At 46.9% G+C, this 22,495-nt stretch overlaps 1 protein-coding gene and 1 pseudogene across 1 annotated transcript in view; one reads left to right on the forward strand and one right to left on the reverse strand.

Annotated features, from left to right (window-relative positions):
- The window catches only part of KSR1 (kinase suppressor of ras 1), a 164,410-nt gene that overhangs the window by 57,283 nt on the left and 84,632 nt on the right, over window positions 1–22,495 (forward strand). The gene's annotated exons all lie outside the window — the stretch shown is intronic.
- On the reverse strand, window positions 15,947–16,782 carry LOC112608877 (annotated as a pseudogene).

Here is a 22,495-nt window from a genome sequence, read left to right on the forward strand (position 1 = left end):
CAGATCCTGAACCCCTTGTCTCCTCATCAAGGTCCTGATGTGCCTCCAGCCTTTGCTTTGATGACCCCAGCAAAACTCCCTGCTCTTTCTCCCTGTAGTGACTTCTTTGTTGCTTTCTGAGCTAGGTTAGGTTTCCATCACTAATCTGTGGAGAAAATGTGTACATCCCAAGCCATTTCCTCCTTCAGAGGAGCTTATGATTTTGGCGTGGAAAATAGAGGTGAATGTACGCGAAGCATCTGGGGAAGGATGAATTGCTGTACCCTTGCCAGTTTCCAGTGGAACATAAATGTGAGCATTTCTTCTCAGAAGAGGAGGATGCCAGGCATCCTGGAGGGGTGATAAAGTGTCATAGGATTCAGGTTCAATCAAGATGTATTGAGAATGGCCAGGTGCAGTGGCTCACGCCTATAATCCCAGCACTTTGGGAGGCCGAGGCAGGTGGATTACCTGAGGTCACAGGAGTTGGAGACCAGCCTGGCCAACATGACGAAACCCCGTCTCTACTAAAAATACAAAAATTAGCTGGATGTGGTGGTGCACACCTATAATGCCAGCTACTCGGGAGACTGAGGCAGGAGAATCGCTTGAACCTGGGCGGCGGAGGTTGCAGTGAGCTGAGATTATGCCACTGCACTCCAGCCTGGGCGAGAGAGCAAGACTTCGTCTCCAAACAAACAAACAAAAAGATGTATTGAGAACCTATGGTAGGCTAGGTTTGTTTGGATCTAGACATCATTCCTTTTCATTTTTAACTTTCTGTTTATATTGTAAAATATTATGCAGACTCAGAAAAGTACATAAAACATAAATGTACAGCTTGGTGAATTATCACAAAATGAGCACCCTTGTAACCACCATCCAAGAAAAGGAACCCTGTCAGAGCCCCCGAAGGCTCCCTGATCATAATCTCTTCTCTTACTGCCACACACAACGTTAGCTTGACTTTAGCAGTAGTTGTCTCCCTGCTTCTTAAAATAACTATTTACCCAAAATATGAATCCCTAAACACTGTAATTCAGTTGTACCTGTTTTTTGAACTTTCTGCAAGGATAATCATGCTGTATATATTCTTTAGTATCTGGTTTCTTTCATTCAATGTTGTTGTGAAATCCGTGCATTTTCGTTGTGTGTAGCTGTCATTTGTTCATTTTCTTTTTTTTTTTTTTTTTTGAGACGGAGTCTCGCGCTGTGTCACCCAGGCTGGAGTGCAGTGGCGCGATCTCGGCTCACTGCAAGCTCCGCCTCCCAGGTTCAGGCCATTCTCCTGCCTCAGCCTCCGAGTAGCTGGGACTACAGGCGCCCGCCACCACGCCCGGCTAGTGTTTTGTATTTTTAGTAGAGACGGGGTTTCACCATGTTAGCCAGGATGGTCTCGATCTCCTGACCTCGTGATCCGCCCGCCTCGGCCTCCCAAAGTGCTAGGATTACAGGCTTGAGCCACCGCGCCCGGCCCATTTGTTCATTTTCATTGCTGTGTGTTATTCGATTGACTGCTGAGCATAATTTTTGTATCCATTCTCCTTTTGAACATTTTATTTGTTTACATTTTGAGGATATTCCTAAAAAATGCTGTGGGCTAGATGTGGTGGCTCGTGTCTGTAATCCTGACACTTCGGGAGTCTGAGGCAGGAGGATCACCTGGGCCCAGGAGTTCAAGACCAGCCTGGGCAACATAGCAAGACTCCTTCTCCCTAAAAAAAAAAAAAAAATGCTGCCGTGAGCATTGTTGGACATGACTCTCGGTCAGCCTGTATTGTGTATATGCATGCGCACCCTTGTGTTGGGTGTACCTGGAGGTGGAATCACTGCATCTCATCCCATCTTCATATTAACCTTGTAAGCCGATGGGGAGAGTGGCTCACCTTAGCAAGTGTGTGTCTGCTGGCACCCCAGGGAAGCTTTGCTTACTGTCCTATTACTATACCCCTTGGATTGTCTCTGAGCTTCTCTTGGGAACACATCCTTTTCCAGGTGTTGTGAGGAATTAGAGCAGTAAAGCTTGCTTGCTGCTTACATTTAACCCCTGCAAGGGGGAATACGGGAGTTGCATGTAGCCAGTGTGGGGGGCTGGTGAAGAAGGGTGTAGGGCTGTGTTGGGGCACAGCCTGCTTATCACACAGGTTCTCCAGAGTGGACCTGAACACCCAACGCCTTTAATCTTTGGTGTCTGCCTGCAGTGTTTCTTCCCAAGTGGGTTTGGTGCCCTTCCAGCATGTTGAGTGGAGAATGGTCAGAAAGGCCGAGGCTTCAGCCGAGTCTCCGGGCCACTGCTTGCGGTGCAGCTAAGCTCTTAATGTGTTTTCATAATCAAAGCAGAAAGGTCCCATTGTGGCGCTAACGCCTTTGCCATAAAGCACTTTTTGTTTCCTAACAAAATTCCAACTCGCAAAAGCAAGTCAGCTTAGCAAAAACACAATACCAATGAATGGCCATTTGCCACTTGCAACAGCTAGGCGAGCTCCCAGTAGATAACACTCTGTCAGCCTGTGTTTTATTGGGGCACCCCAAAGACATGAAAATACTTTGCAGGCTACTTGGAGGAAAACAGTGAGATATTAGCAGTCATATTTATCACCAGGGAATTATAACCTGATATTAAGGGGCCATTTAGGGTTTGTTTGGCTACATATTTCAGAAAATTAAGTAAGGCCGGGGACAGTGGCTCACGCCTGTAATCCCAGCACTTTGGGAGGCTGAGATAAGTGGATCACCTGAGGTCAGGAGTTCAAGACCAGCCTGGCCAACACGGTGAAACCCTCTCTCTATTAAAAATACAAAAAAATAGCTGGGTGTGGTGGCGTACACCTGTAATCCCAGCTACTCAGAAGGCTGAGGCAGGAGAATCTCTTGAACCCAGGAGGCAGAAGTTGCAGTGAGGCAAGATTGTGCCATTGCACTCCAACCTAGGCGACAAGAGCAAAATTCCATCTCAAAAAAAAAAAAAAAAAAAAAGGAAAAGAAAAAAAAAAGAAAAGTAAAGTAACACTGGAAGTAAGGGATTCTTTTTCTTATGAAACAAAAAGCCCAGAGGCCGACAGTCTTAGGGCTCCATGTTACTGCCTCCTATCTTTTTGCTTTATCATCTTCAGCACAAAGCCTCATACTCCCAAGATGACTGCAATATCTCCAGGCTTCACCTTTGCATTTCAGGTAGGAAGGTGGCTTTTGTCAACTGCCTCTTATCCATTTTAATGAGGAAAACTAACTTTCTGGAAGTACCAAGCAATAGGCTTTCCCTTACATTTCACTGGCTAGAACTGGATCACATGGCAACCACTGGTTGTCAGGGTGGCTGGGAGCTGAGCACATTATTATTGGAACAAAATCAGGGATTCCCGAGGTTAAGGAAGGAAAACGAGGATGGACATGGGAAGGCAGCTAACAGCAGGTGCCATGATTCACTGGATAAAATAGACAGGAAACAAGCTGTTTCATAGAAAGTGAATTTATATTGGGTAACTGAAACATATTCCTGTAAGCACCAAAATGTATTTTAATCATTTTAATTGCAGTCATGCACTGCATTGTCAACAACAGACCACGTGTATGATAGTAATCCCATAAGATTATAGTACTGTACTTTTACTGTACCTTTTCTGTGTTCTGATATGTTTAGATTTGTCTTACAAATGTATTACAGTCGCCTACCATACTCATTACTCTATGATGTTCACACAAAGCCAAAATCACCTAAGACATGTTTCTCAGAATGTATTTCTGGCATTACACACCGCATGACTGTAGTTTGAGAAGACACATTTTCTTCTAAACAACTTAATGACTTATTCGCTATTGCTGGGAGCCTCAGTAGGCTCTATTAAGGTGTGGTTTGAACGGCCGCTTTGCCTCTCCTATAATGGTCCCAGAAAATTATGCTTTTTAAATCTTGGGTCTGCTTCGTAGTTTTTTTGTTTTTGTTTTTGTTTTTCCCACTTATCCCATTATTGCTGTCAGGTCTTGTGGCCTCTGTGCATTTACCTCTAGAAACCTGGTTCTTTTCACCTTAAAATGTTCTGCTTTACTATAATCTATGGATGGGAGAAACCAGAGAACCCAATGTGGTAGAAATGCATGCGGATTGAGGGAGGAGGCTCTGGGTGAAACCATAGACTCTCCTCTAGGTTAGGTAGGGCTTTCATGAGCAGGCTTAGTCTGTTTTATCAGCTCTGATCTCTTCTGGCCTATCACATGAAATAATTTGCCTTTTTTTTTTTTCCTTTTTTTGTTAAGGGAAGGAGTTTGAAATCTTCTCCAGTCAAGGCAATATTTAACAATTGGCTCTCCATGGCTGATGTAATGCTAATTTTCTCATCAGCATTCAACATAGCTTCCTCCTTACCTCATCTGTCTTTGGGAATGTAGCCCCCATTTTATAAGCACAACCTCTAGAAAACCTGGTTTTATCTAATTAAGAGACCTATCACATCCAGGAAGTTGCCAAAGGAGAAAATCAAGAAAAGGTAGTTGTGTGACGTTGGGCTAGTTACCTGATCTCTGTTTTCTCATCTGTGAAAGAGCAATCGTAATGATTGCCTTATGGTCATTGTAAGAAATGAGGAGGAGTTAAATGGAATAGTGCCTAGCATGTAGTAAATGCTCAAAAAAGCTATTATCATTAATATTATCATCACACACAGATGGGGTGTGTTCAGTGTGGGACTGGGCCACCCTGGGAGGGCGTTTGGATGGAGGCCAATGTGAGCCATATTTACCTGACGAGAGAGATAAATCCATTGTTGGAACAGATGTCTTCATGTGCCTTTGTCCTCACTCCCTTTCTATGATAGTGCAGTGTCTCCCTCCCCATCCTCCTTCTCCCCCTTTCATCCTTTCTTCCTTCCATCATTTTCGTATCTGATTTCAAGAGTAATATATGTTCCTTGTGGAAAATTTGAAAACCATAAAAGAAAATTGAAACACTCTTAAAAATCAGAGAACTTTTCAAAGCTGGGATCATCCTGTACTTTTTGCTCTATAGCCTGCTTTCATTTTTTATTTTCTTTCTTTCTTTTTTAATATTTAAAGAGGTACATTCTGAGCCAAATGTGAAGACCATGACCCATGACGACTTCAGGAGGTCCTGAGAACATGTGCCCGAGGTTGTTGGGTTACAGCTTGGTTTTATACATTTTCGTGAGACAGAATGACCAGTCTAAACATTAAAACAGAGATCTTAAGACAAAAGAGACTCTTTGTGGCAATAAGATACCCAATTCCAACCTGACTCTAGTATAACATCACATGACAGCAGGCCCTGAAAGAAAGAAACAAAAACAAAAGTATTTTATCCTCAAATAGATTTCTTTGATATATTTTGAAATGGCCTGGCAAAGCTGCCTTTTGTGGGGGAAATTTACATTCTGTAGAGAATCCCCTTCCCTTTCTAGGTAATTTTCTGATCCTGAAAAGATTAACTGAGATCCTAGCGCCTTTTAAAGGTCTGAATGGGAAACACTTGCCATCTATTGCCTTTAAGGGTGGCTACCTTTGAGACTTCATCTACATAATAAGAACCTTGGGCTCCACAACCCCTTATCTTAACCCAGACACTCCTTTCTATTAATTCCAGGTCTTTAATAACTCTTTTTCTTTTTTGTTTTCTTTTTTTTTTTTGAGCCAGAGTCTCACTCACTCTATGGCCCAGGCTGGAGTGCAGTGGTGTGATCTCAGCTCACGGCAACATCCACCCCCGGGTTCAAGTGCACACACCATGCCTGGATAATTTTATACTTTATTAGTAGAGGTGGGATTTTGCCATGTTGCCCAGGCTGGTCTCGAACTCCTGATCCTGAGCTCAAGCAATCTGCCCACCTTGGCCTCCTAGAATGCTGGGACTGCAGACTTGGGCCACTGCACCTGGCCGATAATAATTCTTTCATTTTTGTTGGACAATAAACTACGAGTATTATTGAGTACTGCTCCTGTGTAGCATTTCATCAGATGGATTTCAACCTGGAGTTGGAAGAGACCACTGAGGATTGAAGATAGATTGTTTTCCTGGGTGAGCTCAGGGAATCGACCCTTGGCCCACTTCGGTATTGTAAGACTTGCTTTTTTCTAACTAAGGGACTGAGTGCATTGCAGTTGGGTCCCTATGGTATGTAATTATGGGGGTTGTAAGCTTGGATTTTAAATGGAAGATTTGGGGCCTGGGATGATTTCAGATATAGGCAAGAATGGAAAAATAATGATTGTAAGCTAAAGCAGTAACACGATTCAAGCTATTTGTTCATTTGGTCATTATTGAGGACCTGCTGTATGCCACCACATAAGGCCAGATGTCCTTGATACGGAAATAAATAAGAAGACCTTCTAGTTTCAGACAGCATCTGTCTCAGTGAGTGAAGACTTAAAAAACCAATTTATGCGGGAGGCTGTTAGAGATGCTCTCACTGAAGTCTATCCTGTCCCCAAAAGGAGTCTGAAGGAGGGGGTTGGCAAGGGGGGAGCTGGCAAAGGCTTTGTAGGGAGTAGGACGTTCTAGGTGGAGACAGCCTCTAAACAAGGCCCCAGAGGTGTGAAACAGCTTGGATAGATTAGCTTAGCAGCAATGAAGCAATAGCTACACCTTTTCATTTCTCAATCCACTTAATACTGGGTGGAGTAGCTGCACTTGTGAAATTTGGCGTGAACCTTAATATTCTTAAAGTGAAAGAAAAAGGCAGAAGGTATGTATTTCGAAAGCATCCTATAGTTTTTTTTCTGTCCTTTCTCTGGGAAAATGTAGCTCTCCCCCGGAAAAACGTAGCAGTGGTTTCTGTTAACTCTGGTGTTTGCTGTCTGCCTGCCGGCCCAGTGCCCATTCATCATCTGAGTGCCCCCTCTTTACAAGGCACTGTGCCCATGGGGCTCAGAGCCTGACCTTGCTAGGCTCTTGCAATCTGGGGAGGTGGACATCTATGTTGATAATTGATGTTCTGTGCCGACCAGTTCTGTGGGAAAGTGGAGGTAGGAGCAAGAACTGTGTTGGCGGGAGTCGGGAAAGCTTAAGGCTGCCATGCTCAAAGGAGAGGGTAAGTGATGGACACTCCCTAGACCCTCCTCCCTCTCCACCAAAGGCATAGCCTTCATAGTGCTGGAAATGATCCATATCCCTCCATTGTGCTGTGGTGGGAAAAAGACAGGGAAAGAGCCCTCCAGGGAACTGGCATTTGTTGTGGCCTGCACTGGCTGGGTCCTGGAGTAGGATGTGTGCATCATGAGCCCTGCATAGCACATTAGCGGTGAGGAAGTGACCGCTCAGGTGTTGGGTGATGTGTCTAGGGTCACATTACCTAGAAGAGTGGCAGGGCTGCACTTGCTGCAGGCTTGCTTGACCCTGAAGCCTTAAAAAGACCCTGAAGGGCATGGTTCCTGTCACCATACCGTGGGCTGCAGAACTCACTTCTGGGCCTTGTAAGGCCGCTGGTGGGTAGTGGTGACAGTGGGAGGAGTAATACCTGAACAGAGGCTGCCCTAAATAATGGCTTGTGGTGGTCAGCGCCTGGAAGCCCTGGGTGTGGTTCCCTGCAGAGAGGAGTTCTGAAGCCTCAGAAATGAGGGTTTTTGTTTTGTTAAAATTGTCTTGGGCACCCGCTCTCCAGTTGCAGGTCAAGGCCTGCCCTGTGGCTCAAGTGTGGGGCCACATGGAGGTTGAATCAACTGCTCCCTTAGTGCTCCCAGGGGTGGGAGGACAGGAAGTCCCTCCAGGATTGTTTAGTTCAGCAATACTCCTCCCCATACCTGTGTTACAGCTGAGGAAAGGAAGCCCCTTCAACCGCAGGCATTTGGTGATTCTATCATGTTGGCATGGTTTCTTCTCTGACCTGGCCATGGTGTGTTTGGTGCCAAGAATGGGCAGCCTGAGTGGTGATGGTCAGTCAGTCCCAGGACCTCCAGCTGTCCACGTTCTCTGCACAGCCCAGCCTTGGATGCTTGCTTGTGGGGCCTGCAGTGTGAGTGTTTAGAGCTGACAGATTTGTGGGGGATTTCTGCCACTGTTAAAACCAAACCAAAAAGCAAGGAGCTCTACTGAGCTGTATGATTATTTAAGTTACAAACTGAGACAGGTTGTAGTGAGGGACCTAGAGCCTAAGACCAAAGGAAAGTCCATGGCACAAGCTTTGAACGTGGGCCGCACCACCTGAGAGCTGTGAGCTTTGGGAGGAGCTCTTCATCCAGCCCAGCTGGGAGTGGGGATAGTAAAACTGTTTCCCCAGCCGGGAGTGGGGGAACCTGGCAGGGCTGCTGTTAGACCATGGGTACTCGGTGCAGCAGAGTCTCTGTCAATGGCAGGGGTGACGCTCTGCAGATGGGAGAAGGGAATAAACTGTAGTTGGTGTCAGGCCCTTTGCTGCACCCTTTATACCGAATTATTTCATTTCACTCCATAACATCTCTGAAATAGGCTACACTGTTCCCATTTGACAGACACCAAAATGAGTTTCAGAGAGTTTCTGAAACTTGTCTAAGTTCAGTAGGAAATGGAGTTTAACTTTCAAATTCTTTCCACCTTGCCATGAGAAAATTTCCATTCCTGTAGAAGATGGCCTTCTATAAAGGGCACCAAAGGGATTTAAGTCACACCCTGGGACATATTCCTAGACCCAAGTGGTTTCTGTATCTTGTTATAGACCAGACAGTAGCAAATGCAATAGGTAAATTTATGTGCCTGTGGAGGGGGAGAATTAATTTTTTCCCCTCCCTGGACATTAACTCTGGAAAGCTTAATCTTCTAAAGCTTAATCTTTAGAAAGGGCTCAGAAACTCTGCTTGGTGTGCATAATAAGTGCTGTGTCCCCTAAGGCATTTGTTAGATAAAACGAAAATTAAATAAATAAATAAAATGCTAATTATGCCGCCAGCCCTGAAGTCTCCTTGTCTCTGCTGGCTTTTCCGTGCAGAATGGGCACAGTGGAGCTTTGTTCTTCTGCCCCTTTGTCCGGACGAGGCCCCTCTGGGGCTGACTCACAGGCAGGGAGGCCAGGCCATGCCCGCCCAGGTTTCCCAGGCCCCACTGCCTTCAGCTCTCACTGGCCTCCTTTTCCCGAGGGTGGGGCGGCCCCCTTTCAGTGGATGGGAGGGGTGCTGCCTTCCCCCTTACCTATTTCTCCCAGTGGCAAAAAGGGGCTGAGAGTAGGTAGCTGGAGGGTGCGGGAGACGGTGTGATTCCCTGTTTGCCAGTTGGCCTAACTGGAATCTTCCTGAAATCAGTGTATCCCTGTGAGCAGACAGCAGGCACTAACTATGGGCTGTTTGGCCTTGGGTTCGCTTCCTGCCTTGGGCAGTCTGTGGAATGGAAGCCTGGTCCTTAAGCACTGGTGGCTATCACCAGCAGGAAGTTTGTTCAGCACCGTGGTTCTGAACCCTGTCCTCGTGTTTGAGTCACCTGGGTGCTTTTAAAAGACATCCATGTCAGGAGCACAGCCCTGGACCAGCTGACTTAGTACCTGTGGAGTGGGAACTGGTCCAGGCATCTCTGTATGTATACCCGCTCCAAGGGATTCTGATACATAGGGAGGGTGGAAAGCCCCTGGTTAGGATACCCGAGCTGAAAGGACTGCTCAGGAGTTGCTCGTTCCACCCTTCAGTTTACCCATGAGGACAATGAGTTGACAAATGCCACTGTTTTTTTTTGAAACAGGGTCTAGCTCCATTGCCCAGGCTGGAGTGCAGTAGCACACTGGAGCCCCGACTTCCTGGACTTAGGCAAGCCTCTTGCCTCAGCCTCTTGAGTAGCTGGGACCACAGACATGAGCCAGCACACCTGGCTAGTTTTTGAGTTTTTCTGTAGAGATGGGGTCTCACTGTGTTGCCCAGGCTTTTCTCAAACTCCTAGGCTCAAGTGATCCACCTGCCTCAGGCTCTCAAAGCATGAGGATTACAGGTGTGAGCCACCACGCTTGGCCAGCAAAGGGTACTCTGATGGAGGCAGGTGGGTTAGAACCAGGTCTCCTGAAGTCTGAGCTCCCAAAGCACTGCCTGTTGCCCTGTTAATCCACACTCTCATGGCTATGGGAAAGGCAGGCAGTTGGAATTATGATGTTGATGATAAAAATGTCTGCTCATCACCCATGCTGGTAGGGAGACCAGTTTTAGTTCGGTTTAATTTCTCTGTTCTTTCCTTTCCCTGGCACATATTTACCATCACATCTTTTCACATGACATCACAAGTATTGATTTTCTAGGCCATGAGTTCTCGGAGGGCAGGTTCTGGGTAATGGCTGGGTTTTTGTTACAGTCATTGTTGTACACTGGTACCTGGCCGGAGCAAGCTTTCAATAAATGTTGTGGAGTGGAAAGGTGGATACCAAACCCCGAGCCTTGAGCCTGGCAGAGCGTCGCTCTGAGCCCCTGGGTTAAGTGGGTCAAGGCAGCTACCCTTTGCACTTGGGCAAGTTCACATGAAAAATCCATAGACAGGCAGAGTCAGGAAAAACAGAACTGAGAAGGGGCTATGAACTTGATCCTAGGAATACTGGCTTACCTAAAAATAAACAACCACACGATCCTCCACACAACTTCGGCCCCCGCTCCCCGTGGCCCTCCCGCCCAGCTCGCCTTTGCAGTGAGCAGATCCAGTATACATGCCACAGCTGGAATCTGGCTTGTGTTTGGAAATAAACAACTTGGCCCCTCTCTCTGCCTGGGATTTTCCTTTATCAGGAGATACTCAAAAGCCACCACCCGAGATGAGGTGTTTCTTTCCAGCAGAGATGAGATGTTCTTTTCAGCAGCCTGCCTGAGAGCTCCAGGGAAAAGAGGGAGGATTTTGTGGTGGGACAAACACCTTTACAATGTCCTTTTCTGGTTGGTATTTGGAGAGGGCTTGAGGGAGTAGGCTGGATATTAAATAATTTGAGGGGTGAAAGCAGAGGACTAATCCACCAACCCCCCAGCAAGACTACAGTGGGGGAAAGTCTCTGTCTTGTAGAGGGAGACACCATAGATAGAGAGCAATGGGTGTACCGCTCTGAATGCTGGCTGCCCAGTTAGGTTGCTTTTTGCAGGGTGGCCTGTCCTCAGGCAGCAGCCAGGCAACATTTTGGGGAGATTAGCTCAGGGGATTCCTGTGTTTCTGCTGTAGCTAGTTCAGAGTACTAAGAAAAAAAAAAGCATCCTGCTACCATCATGTTAGGTAGAAACTGGCAGTTCAGAAACGCATGGGGAGGAGCCTCCTCTCCCACACAGGGCCCTGGGGAGTATAAATTGGTACAACTACTCTCAAGAGAAACTTGACTAGGTATGGTGAAGTTAGGGATACACATACCCTATAGCCAAAAATTTTACTTCTAGTGTCTGTACTGGAAAAACTAGCATGCAAGTGCTCAAGGAGAAATAGATGTACATTGTAGCATTTTTGGTGATGATGAAAAGCTAGAAGGGACCTAAGAGCCTATTAGCCGGGAAATATATCAATAAATGATGGTTTACACAATGTAGTACTTTTCACCAGTTCCATCTGACTTACATGAACCAGCCCAACTACATTTAAGAAAAACGTTGGTAGAAAGGTTGACGAATATCTGTAGTAATTATACCATTTCTGTAAGGTTAAACAAAACAAAACAAAACAAAAACAAAGAGAAAGATACCATTTTTGTGTTTGAGTTATTTAGAAAATGAGAGACATGTTGCTGCCATCAAGTTGCTCACAGTCTGATGGGGGAAAATTGGCAAATAAATAGCTGGAGGCTTCCAGATAGTGAATGTTGATGTTATTGACCAAGTTCCTTGTCTTGCAAGATATGACCAATTTGGAGGGGATATTAGATAAAATGGAGTTCAAATAACAGTAACTCAAGTTAATTTTTCTTACACATAAGAGAAGTCTGGATGTAGGTAACCCAACATCAGTGTGGTGGATCCACAAAGTCATTAGGAACTCAGGATCCTTCCAGCTTACCCTTCTGCCATTCCTTGTCCTTATGTTCCTAGATGGCTGCTGGAGCTCCAGCTATCACATCAGCTTTCCAGAGAGCAGGATGGATGAACTGGAGAAGGATGTGTCCTGTAAATATTCCTTTTCAAATTACACAATGTAGTACTTTGTGGCACTTCTATTTATGTGTCATTGGCCAGGTATTAGTCACACAGCTACACCTACCTGCAATGGGCCAGCTAAAACCTGAGCATTCTGTTAGGAAGAAAGGAGGGTGGAAAGTGGGAGGCCACCTCTAGATGATGAAAGATGAGATAATGAGTTTGGGTACCTCTGGGCCATGCAGGCTGGCCATCCATTTGGGGGTTAGATTGGGGCTGGAGCTTATGAGAGGAATGGGGTTCAGAGTTTTCTAAATTGGGAGGCATCAGCATGTAGGTGATTGTGGGAGTCCTGGGAAGGAGGCTGCTGAGTTGTCAGAAGGGTAGGAGAACTGGGAAGCTAGAGGTGGGCATGTCTGGGAGGAGAGACCACCTGGCCAGATGCCCCAGTGAGGTCAAGCAGGATGAGGGTGGGAGTGAGAACATGGACTCTGAGGGCTTCTGCAAGAGCAGTTTTGGTGGAGTAGAGAGACTAAGGTCAATGGAGGAGTAATATTGAACAGCTGAGGAAATGTGTCAAGATCTTTGAACTTGAAGGAAATGAGAGAGAGAAGGAGGAGTTGAAGAGAAAGTATTTCTTAAGGCCAGAAAGATTTGAATGCAGGTTTGGAGGCTGAAGGACAGCTAGACCTCCCCTCCCCATCCCCTTCCCAAGGAGGGAGGTAATGATGGGAGGTGAGGATAGGCAGATCTAGCAAGTACAGGCCAGTGGCCTCCAGTGTCTCTGCAACAGGGATTGTAGAGCATGAAACTGGTGAGATGCTGCCCCAGGAATTGGGGAAGAGCAAGGAATTAGATAGGATCAAGTCAAAGAGCTGCTAAGCCAGAGGAAGTAGGTCAAAACCTAGAACTTTGGATGTCCCCAACCCACCTGCACATTGAGTTTCCTCCAGTAGCAATTACAGGAGCAGAGAAGAAGAGATTACCCAGGATTAGAAGGCTGCAGGCAGAGTGGCAGGAAAAGGCAGGGAGGGGGGCTGTGGGGTCCTGGAGTGGCAGTGGTGTTGTGGAGTTCAAGCAGGGTATATTACATTATGCTATAAGGTGGAAGAGGGTGGGGCACATTTTAGAAATATTCCCATTAGAAATGGTAAGAAAGAAAAAAATCTTGTGCCCATGAAGTTGTAAGTGTCAGAGCATTGTCTCATCGTTACTGAAAATGTGATCATTCCAGACACACAGAACTGTGCTCTCAGTCACCCGCATCAGTGCTTCTGTATATTCTGAGTTGCATTAATTTGCAGGCCACTTATTTAATATGAAACTGTGCCTGCTTGTTACTTGGTAGCAGACCTGGGAGCCAGGTGGCCTGGGTTCAGATTCCAGCTCCGCCTCTTACTGTGTGAACTTGGATGGGGCTGTGTACAGTCAAGCAGGTTGTGCACTGCACAACGTGGTGAAGGGTTCCTGAAATCCAGACTACCCTTATTGCCAGGAATATGCCTTTTGTGGGTCTGTGCTGTGTATGTGCAGAGGATGTGAGGCACTCTTTCACCTTGCACAAAGGCACTGCATGGGTTGGTTCTGGCTCTGGCTTTGGGCAAGTTACCTCTGCGCATCAGTTTCTTCTTTCGTTGGGAGAATAAATGAGTTACCACATGTAATGTACTTGGAACAGTGCCTGACACATGGCTAAGAACCATGGTAAGGATTAGATGCCGATTATATGTAGTAGCGGAATGAGCTGAGCCTCCTGGGTCTCCTCTGAAGGCTTACCTTGAGTTTCCCAAAGCCTGGCATTTAGGAGAGGCTATAGCTCTCCACCCCTTACAGTTTGGTCACTGAGTTTGCATTTTTTTCCCCAAAGATTACAAAGATTTCCAAAGGTTCTCTCTAAACCTTAAGCTTTTCCAGGTTGCAGCTGCTTAATCTTAAGGCAGATGACCTTGGTGTTCCTGGTGCCTTCTTCGTCCGAAAGAGGATGAGGTAGTTGGGGCTAAGGACACCCCGGGTAGTCTAGCAAGATTTGCCATTCAGACATTTGCGTAAATCTTCTCCCTAAACATCAAACTGGAGAAATACAGGTGTGCTATAGGGAGAATGAAAACAGCCCTTTCCAATTTGGGACAGTTTGCTTGAAAGGTGGGGCCTTACCCCTGTGGCATCCGGATCTGTTCGGTAACTGCAACCTCCTTCTTTTTTTTTTTTTTTTTTTGTCTTTCTTTCTTTCTCATGGTTCTTGTATGAATTCTAATTAAGAGACATTACATTCAGAATTATAGCACTCATAGTGATAATTTTCAGAAGACTATAACAACTTCTTTGCCACTTAAGGGGTACAAAGGGTGCAGCTGTTTCTCTGAATGAATTCTTAAATAAATTACTACGACTGTGTCTGGAATTGGTGGTTCTTGGTCTCACTGACTTCAAGAATGAAGCCGTGGACCCTCGCGGTGAGTGTTATAGTTCTTAAAGATGGTGTGTCCGGAGTTTGTTCCTTCAGATGTTCAGATGTGTCTGGAGCTTCTTCCTTGTGGTGGGTTCATGGTCTCGCTGACAGGAGTGAAGCTGTAGACCTTCATGGTGAGTGTTACAGCTCTTAAAGGCAGGGCGTCTGGAGTTGTTCATTCTTCCCAGTGGGTTCGTGGTCTTGCTGGCTTCAGGAGTGAAGCTGCAGACCTTTGCAGTGAGTGTTACAGCTCATAAAGGCAGTGTGGACCCAAAGAGTGAGCAGCAGCAAGATTTATTGCAAAGAGCGAAAAAACAAAGCTTCCACAGTGTGGAAGGGGACCCGAGTGGGTTGCCGCTTGCTGGCTCCAGCAGCTTGCTTTTATTCCCTTATCTGACCTTACGCACATCCTGCTGATTGGTCCATTTTATAGAGAGCTGATTGGTGTGTTTTGACAGAGTACTGATTGGTGCATTTACAATCCTTGAGCTAGACCCACAGTGCTAGACAGAAAAGAGCTCCAAGTCCCCACTAGGTTAGCTAGACACAGAGTTAGCTACAGAGTACCAGTTGGTGTATTTACAAACCCTGAGCTAGACACAGAGTGCTGATTGGTGCGTTTACAATCCTTGTGCTAGACACAGAGTGCTAGAAAAGTTCTCCAAGTCCCCACTAGGTTAGCTAGATACAGAGTACCAATTGGTGTATTTTCAAACCTTGAGCTAGGCACAGAGTACTGATAGGTGCATTTACAAACCCTGAGCTAGACACAGAGTGCTGATTGGTGCGTTTACAATCCCTTAGCTAGAAGTAAAAGTTCTCCAAGTTGCCACCAGACTCAGGAGCCCAGGTGGCCTCACCCAGTGGATCCCGCACAGACTGCAGTCGGAGCTGCCTGCCAGTCCCCAGGGGCGCCTGCACTCCTCAGCCCTTGGGCGGTTGATGGGACCGGGCGCTATGGAGCAGGGGGCAGCGCCCATCGGGGAGGCTCCACTGGAATGGGGGAGCTCACACATGGTGGACTGCAGGTCCCCAGCCCTGCCGCGTAGGAAGGCAGCTAAGAATTTGAGTGCAGCACTGGCAGCGGACACTGCTGGGGGACCCGGGGCAACCTCCGCAGCTGCTGGCCTGGGTGCTAAGCCCCTCACTGCCCTGGGCAGGTAGCGCTGGCCAGCCGCTCCATGTGCGGGCCGTGGAGCCTGCACTTGGACCTGCTGGAACTCGTGCTGGCCTGTGAGCGCTGCATGCAACCCGGGTTCCCGCCCGCACCTCTTCCTCCACACCTCCCCGCAAGCAGAGGGAGTCGGCTCCCGGCCTTGGCCAGCCCAGAGAGAGGCTCCCACAGTGCAGTGGCGGGCTGAAGGGCTCCTCAAGCGCCGCCAGAGTGGACGCCGAGGCTGAGGAGGCGCCGAGAGCAAGGGCTGCTAGCAGGTTGTCACCTCTCATTACACTCGAATTTTCCTATTTGTAGCTGTGTTACAGGTTACTGACCGCAGGTCCATGTTCCAGACATTCTTTGCCAACACAGATTAATTAAAAGAGAGCCACCCCCAAAGCCTTAGGGTGAATTGGGAAAGAGAAAACAGGCCATTCCTTGGTAAAAGTTTGTAGTTTTCTTTCCCAATACATCTTTTTATTGAGAACTTCCGTTTTTATCCTGTGTTACTCCTCTGCCATCTCACACTCTCGCTCTATCTGCTGGATTTTGGCCACAATGCACCTCATTCATTTGTATCAGTTGCAGTTGTCAGATGGACATTTGTTGATGGTATTCTTCCTCATGCATCTTTTTTAAAGCACCTTCCTGAGAGGTTTTGCTCCTGTAGTTTTTATTGGTTGTTATTCTGACAGCTGAACACCAGGGTTCAGGTTGAGAGGTCCTCTCAAGGTACTGGAAAACGTATGAACTCTTTCTCATCATCGCGCAGTTCTGTATTTGAAACAGCAAATGATTCTTGGGCCGTGGCATCGGGGTGGTATTCGGGCTCCTCCTGGGGGGCGGGTGGGGCTCTGTAGGAAGTAGAGCTGCTCCAGCAGCATGCTGGTGATCTCCCTAGGACATGGGTACTCAGGAAGGGCGGACGCTCCCCTTCACCTTCTCTCTCCTTTCATGGACCATAATTGTTTTGGTCCGAGCCTTGATGTTCTCCCAGCACTTCTTCAGCTGTTTGAAATCTGGCAGGGACAGCTCGGCTGAGAGTTGTGTTTGTGGGCCAGCGCCTGCAAGTACATTGCTTAAGGCCAATAGTTTGTGCATCACTTTTCTTATATTCCAGCACATATTTGTACTTTTCTACTAAAGCCAGCAGGGTGCTCTTTTCTAGTTCTAAGAAGTATTTGGCAGGTTTTATAATTTCATTGTTTTGCATTTTCCACTATATTTCTCCTGGCCGCTAGGCATCCTGTAATCCCAGCTACTTGGGAGGCTGAGGCAGAAGGACTGCTTGAGCCCAGGAGGTCACGGCTACAGTGAGCCATGTTTGCACCACTGCACTTCAGCCTGGATGACAAAAGGAGACACTGCAGCGGCGTGCCCCGCCCCCGCTTTTTTTTTCTTTTTTGAGACAGAGTCTTTCTCTGGAGTGCAATGGTATGATCTTGGAGTGCTGGAGTGCAATGGTATGATCTTGGCTCACTGCAACCTCCACCTTCTGGGTTCAAGCGATTCTCCTGCCTCAGCCTTCTGAGTAGCTGGAACTTCAGGTGCCAGCCACCATACCTGGCTAATTTTTGTATTTTTAGTAGAGATGGGGTTTCACCATGTTGGCCAGGCTGGTCTTGAACTCCTGACCTCAAGTGATCTGCCCACCTTGGCCTCGCAAAGTGTTGGGATTACAGGCGTGAGCCGTGCCCGGCCTGACTTCTTGTTTGGGGCACAAATCAGACCGTATAAGAATCATGAGAAAAACAGTAATATCTTGGGCTTTCACCAAATGCTTTATCCTGGTCAGCACTATCTTTAGAAGACATAAATTTCCATAGTTTCTTGATTTTAGGATATATTTCATAGTTTAATATTTCTGAAATTGGGAGGGTTTGTATGATATCTTTAATGTAGTATTTCTTTGCTCTCCCCAAATGCTGTTATTACATTGATTATGTGTCTCATAAATGAACATCCCTACCTCTTGTGGGTCATCCAGGAAGGAATTTGTTTTATTGGTCAGTAGAAAAGTCTCTGACCTAATTAGTGTATCAAGTAGGTATTCTGTGTAAGTTAATGCATTTATTTTATTTTTTATTATTTTTGAGATGGAGTCTCACTCTGTTGCCGAGGCTGGAGGGCAGTGGTGCCATCACGGCTCACTACAACCTCCGCCTACTGGGGTTCAAGCGATTCTCGTTCCTTAGCCTCCTGAGTAGCTGGGATTACAGGTGCATGCCACCATACCTGGGTACTTTTTGTATATTTAGTAGAGAGAGGATGTCACCATGTTGGCCAGGCTGGTCTCAAACTCCTGACCTCAGGTGATCCGCCCACCTCAACCTCCCAAAGTGCTGGGATTACCAGCGTGAACCACTGTGCCTGGCCAAGTTAACACATTTAGTCTTTGGAAGAAACTGAAGCTCAGGACTAGGTCAGTAATTTGTTAAAGGTCACACCGCTAGAAAAGAGTAGATCCAGTACGTGAGCCCAGCTCTGTCTAACCATGATGTTCAGTTCTTTCTCCATCCCAGGAGAGACCTGTACTTCTTCACCTCTGGCTCCTGCTGTTTTTTTAAGCCTAGGATGCCCTCTTCTCTTCCTATTGAAACTTCATTTATGGGCCAGGCACTGTGACTCAGGTCTGTAATCCCAGTGCTTTGGGAGGCTGAGAAGGGAGGATCTCTTGAACCCAGGAGTTTGAGACCAGCCTGGGCAAGATGATGAGACTCTGCCTCTACAAAAATTAAAAAAAAAAAAAAAAAATTAGCAGGGGTAATGGTGTTCACCTGTAACTCCAGCTACTCAGGAGGCTGAGATGGGAGGATTGCTTGAGCCTGGGAGTGTGAGACTGCAGTGAGCTATGATCACGCCACTGCACTTCACCCTGGATGACAAGAGAGAGACCTGTCTCTACTGGAAAAAAACAAAAAACAAAAATCCCAAAACAAAGCTTATACCACCTGTTCCCCAAAAACCTACTGGGAAAAAAAAGCTCCATTTATTATTCTTTCAATTTGAATAACATTTTGTGATTATAAAAATGATACCCGTTCTTTGAAAATACAAAAAAGTAAAAAATAAAACTTTTCTATTTCCAGTGTTTACATTTTGAGATGTTAATTTTGCTATAAAAATAGAAATTGACCTCAAACTTGAAAAAAGAAAATTAATGCCTTTGAGTTAAAATAAAAAAGATATGTGGAGATCATACTGCAAATGCAGTTTCCTTATCTTGAGTTGTTAACTTTCTAGAAGATTATGGGCATTGCCTCATATCATTAAATACACTGTTAAAAGGGACTTTAAAAAAAAACAAAAAGTTGCCTCATAGTTTTCTGTGATTGACACACCAGAATGTAGTTACCTACTTCCCCATGTTTGGCTATTTTAAGTTACACTTCCCTGAATAGGCTTATGCTTACACTTAATTGTTTCTTTAGGATAAATTCCTAGAAGTGGAGTCTGGCTCAAGGGGTGGGGGCCGCTTGTGGGGCTTCTGTTCCATTGTCCTGTTTCTCTGCTGCCCTCCAGGGGGGCGATGCCGTTCCACGCTCCTGCCATGCTCCTACCACAGCCACACTGGGGAGTCCCTCTGCCAGTGCTGCCAAACATCTACCCATATGTTTCCATGTTGTATTTCCTTGCTTATTATTAAGGTGGGAGGTTTGTTACCGTTGCTAGCAGAGGTAACTTTCCTTTGAGATAAACATGTATATTTCCTTGGCCTGTTTAACTGACTTCTTCATGCAACCGCACTCATTCTTCAAGACCCAATTCAAAGCTCATCTTTTCCATGAACTTTTTCCAGACACCTGTCTTTTCTCTGAAGCTAGAAGCTTTAATTTTCATATTTGAATTCTTGCAGCCTGCGTGTATCTGAAAACCCTTGTCAAAGACACTTTTGCATTGTAACTTGATATCTTTGGCCCCCACTTGAATCTGAGGTCTTTAGGGTAGGAGATGGGTCATTCATTTCTGTATTGTTTGCAGGGCCTTGGCACCATACTGGGTAACTAGTGGGTACTCGATACTCTTGAATGGATGGATAGATGGACACACACTGTTCTTAAAAAACAAACCAGCCCATCCCATACCCGTCAGCAAAATGAGTCTAATGCCATCTTATGAAATTGCTCTTCCTTCCGCATCTTTCCCTTTGGAATCAGTGAGGTTTTGCTCCATCTAAAGACCCAGCAGGGGCTCACGCCTGTAATCCCAGCACTTTGGGTGGCTGATATGGGTGAATTGCTTGAGCCCAGGAGTTTGAGACCAGCCTCGGCAACATGGTGAAACCCCATCTGTACAAAAAATACAAAAATTAGCTGAGTGTAGTTGTGTGCGACTGTGGTCCTGGGTACTCAGGAGGCTGAGGTGGGAGGATTGTTTGAGCCTGGGAGGTCGAGGCTACACTGAGCCGTGATTACACCACCACACTCCAGCCTAAGCGACTGAGACCCTGTCTCAAAAAAACAAAACAAAACAAAACAAAACAAAACAAAACAAAACACCCAGCAGGGCAGATGGAGTAACCAGCAAAGCCGGCCTTAGCGGTGAGGTTGGGCATGGCAGCCTGAGCAGGGATCTGCTTCAAATAGTACATCTACCGTGGGCTCCTGGACCTTTCTCCTTTTGCTAGAAGAGAAGCACCAGCACCCTTCCTTTTCCTCTTGTGACGTTTTAAAATGTATTATTACCATTCATAGCCTTATAAAATCAGTACACGGTAATTACAGAACATTTGGAAAACACAGAAAAGTAGAAGGAAGAAAATGATTACCTATAGCCTTCCCACTCAGATCAGCACATTCATAAATGACATTTCTGCTGTGTTTTCTTTCAGTTGTGTTTTCAGGCAAAGACTGTGTGTGCAAAGTTTTGCTTACGTAGTTCTTGCCATCCATCATGCAGATTTTTTTGTCCTGCCTGTCGCTTAGTAAAATAACACAAAAAACTTCCTATGTTTTTGTAAACCTGCTCAGTGGCTTTGTCATAGTTGAGTAAGTGTTTTTACCATCGCCTCCTTAGCTGGGCTTCTATTGTTGGGTCTTTGGGTTGTTTGCACTGTGTCCCTCTAGTAAACAATGTCGGCATGGACAAGTTTATGTTGGGTGTTTCCTTGTCCCTTTGCTGGTTACCCCAGGCAGACTGGCCCATACCAGCCCTTCCCCGCTTCATTCTCCTCCCTTGGGGCCAGTGCCCCATTTGCCTCTCGGTTTGTGTTTCTCAGTCTCTGTGTGTAGCAATATGTTGAGAAATGGCTTCCTTTTTCAGGAAGAAAACTCAAGATGTTGAGCCTTGAGGAGGCCGTGCACAAAGGTGCAGAGTCCTGCCTGTTGGATCATGGCCTTGGCACTGCAGGGCGGCCCCCTTCTGCCTCACAGGCCCAGGGTTACAGAGGGTACAGGTGACCGAGAGGCCACGCCTTTGGAGGGGCTGCCTGGCAAACCTTTTCCCCTGACAGTAAGCTGAGGGGGTGGCCCTGGTCATATGTTGCAGGTCTCTGGAGAGGGTATAGTGAATACCTGGGTCCATTTTCTGCCTGGTCCCAGACTCGGATCCATCATGGCAGATCTGGCCCCTGCGTTCTGTGGGCGAGTGTTGGGGGAGAACCCCTCCTGTGGGGTTGCTGAGATGTGTGCTGCGCTGGAGGTGGCTTCAGCCCTGCTCCTCTGAGCAGCTGCTTGGAACATGCTGTTGAGCTCCAGAGAGCACTTCAGCATACAGCCAGTGGCACCCTGAGGAGCTGCAGGGCCACTGCAGCACTCAAGGATCAGGTTTGGATGGTGGAATAACATTGCCTGGGTTCACCTGACACCCTGGATAGTTACTTTATCTCTCTGTCTTTCACTTCCACGTGGGGATAGTAATAACACCCACCTCCCCGGATGAAATGAGTTAGCATTCTATACACTTCTTAAAACAGTCCCTGTTTGTTAATTAAAAATAGGGAACCAGTGTTACCAGCTAGACCAGTCACTCACAGCAGGTTGAACCCAGGCCTTCTGCCGTCCAATATGGGGGAAAGAGTGCTGGACTAGAACCAGGAGACCTGGAGACCGTCCTGGCACTGCCTTCTACTTTTTGTGGCTTTGAGTCATTGTCCCTCTCCGGGCCTCAGTTTCCTCATCAGTTTTTCCTCTATTTCTGTGAGATGACCTTAGGCCCTTCTTAGAACTTACAAGGATTTTGTAATTTAAAGGCATTTCAGACATCTCAAGACGAGTCTGGTCCTGCTAATAATCCCCACTGGTTGACGTGGTCCTTAGATGGGGCCGATTGCAAAGGCCAGAGGGCAGGAGATGCAGAGCCCTGTAGGGTTTGCCCGGTTTTTCTCGGTGCGGGTGAGCTATCCTCCACCTGGAGGGTTACAGTAGCTGGGTCACCTGGGAACAGGCTGTGGGAGAACTGGCCTCCTTGGGAATGTGCTGTCCTGCATGGCAGAGGTACATTTCAGGTACGGGCTGCTCTGTGAGGCCACCCTGTGCTCCAGCCCGCAGCACTTGAGACTGACTTGCCCTGAGGTCTGTGTGAGCGAAATCGGGTCTTATGCAAGAGTGAGTGCGTGCATCTCCGCTTTGAGCTGTTACGTCAGAAAGCTAAATACAGAGAGCCCTTGCGACTGGAGAACTAGCAGGAGGCCCTCGCTCTGATTCTTTGTCAGCGGGTGGGATGGGGTAGGATGTGGCTTACAGGCCACTGTGGAGGAGAGGACTGTGCTAGGAAAGAGGTTGGAGCTGGTGGACTCTCTCCCAGGCGCTGCTTTTCCCACAGGCCTTCTGGAAGGTTCTGGCCTCCTCCTGATCAGGTGGCAGAGCATCCCGGGGGCTCCTCACCAGGATTCGTGTGCTCTGTGTCAGTGATGTCTCCATCTGCATCATTGCTGGTGGAGCACAGTGGGAAAGGTCAGCCTTCAAACTGTGGAAGGTCAGACCCAG

The sequence above is a fragment of the Theropithecus gelada genome, chromosome 16, assembly GCF_003255815.1.
Source record: "Theropithecus gelada isolate Dixy chromosome 16, Tgel_1.0, whole genome shotgun sequence".
NCBI classification, from domain to species: domain Eukaryota; kingdom Metazoa; phylum Chordata; class Mammalia; order Primates; family Cercopithecidae; genus Theropithecus; species Theropithecus gelada.